Genomic DNA, 1,680 nt, shown 5'->3' with positions numbered 1-1,680 from the left:
TTTCTTTCTTTCTTTCTTTCTTTCTTTCTTTCTTTCTTTCTTTCTCTTACTTTGAAGTCCAGGCTGCTCTTGAACTTGTTATGTAGCTAGGAAGGACCTTAAACTTCCAATTCTACTGCCTCTACATCTGGAATCACAGATCTGAGCCACAACTGTCTGTAATTCAGAATTTCTTTTTCTTTTGTCTATTTGAGACAGGGTCCCCCTGTAGTCCCAGATGGCCTGGAACTCATTATGTAGACCAAGCTGGCCTCGAACTCACAAAGATCCTCCTGCCTCTGCCTCCCAAGTGCTAGGATTAAAGGCATGCGCCACCATGCCCAGCATTGTAATTCAGAATTTTAAAGATAAAGATTGAACTAAGCCAGTGTAAATGAATGAAGACATGCATCGACAAATCTTTAGGTTATAATAGTGACAGAACTTGGGAGATGTTGGAAATGCATGCAGGGGAACAGGCAAGCAGGACTCCAGCTTTGTAGTTGGGAATGAATGGCTGATTATAATGTCCCCAGCTGACAGAGATAACAACAGAGGGAGAGAGGGATGAGAATTATCTAGCTGGGGATATTTATGAATTCAGTTTGAAGGAGATACGATCAGCAGATAACAGCTACATGGCCCTCAGGGTAAAATTTCAGTGTCATGTTTTCTAATTTGGGCCACAAATTTGTAACAGACTCCAAACGAAGCCTCCATTGCCCCTCCAGAATGAGCTCTGGTGCTCCCAGTCCTGCTTGCTACTTCCTCTCCCATGATGTATTCGGGTAGAGAGATGTACAGAGGTAAACATTTCAAGATTAAGCATGATTTTTCTGAAAAGTATACAAAGTTGTCAGAAATCTTTTGGGGGATTATAGGAACTGAACATGGGACTTTGTACCTGCTATGCATATCTCTACCTCCTTCCTTTCCCCATCAAACAAATCTTACAATAAGAAAAGCTGTCCCCTGTATGAGTCACTATCATTCTCCAGAAACAAGTTCTTTAGCTCTTTCCTCTTATGCTGCTCTTTGTTGTCCCCAGGTTCTGTGTTCATATTCTGTCTCTTGACATCTACTGTAGCTATCAAGATTTTGTTTAAATAAAGTGTTTATATTAGCATTAAAGAAACATATGAACTAAGCTGTGTAGAAAGTTTAATAAGTTTTCATGTTTAGCCCAGCGTTTTCCTTCAGCTACATTTACTTTGCTTCTTAATTTGCTCAGTGTTTTAGAACTATCCTTCCTTTTTGAAAATATTCTAATGTACCTAATAAATTATTATTAATTTCCAAAATTTCAATTGCATAGGGGGAAAAAAATCCTCCTCTTCTCCTACACACACACACACACACACACACACACACGCACACATGCACGCACGCACGAATTTGAAGACCCAATTCCCAAGATCAGTAGATTCTAGGTCTGCTGAGTAGGGCTTATCCAAACCCTTACTATCCTTACTATCAGCGTGAACTTTGATCACTGTTTTGTTTTTATTTTATATTTTACTCTAGCAATTCCTTTAAAAGTTTTCGTTTAGCCTTTTCTCAGTTTTTCATCCTTGTATATCTGAAAACATCGTTACAAAGCCTGACATTTGAGAATTTGACTAGCTGTAGAAGTCCATCCTGAAGATGATTTTCTCAGAATGTAAAAGATATCTTTCCCTGAATCCTTGTGTTTAATACAGC

This window comes from Nannospalax galili, unplaced genomic scaffold (assembly GCF_000622305.1).
Source record: "Nannospalax galili isolate Female #2095 unplaced genomic scaffold, S.galili_v1.0 scaffold227, whole genome shotgun sequence".
Classification (NCBI taxonomy): Eukaryota; Metazoa; Chordata; class Mammalia; order Rodentia; family Spalacidae; genus Nannospalax; species Nannospalax galili.
The sequence above is the reverse complement of the archived record's forward strand: the minus strand, read 5'-3'. Positions refer to the sequence as shown.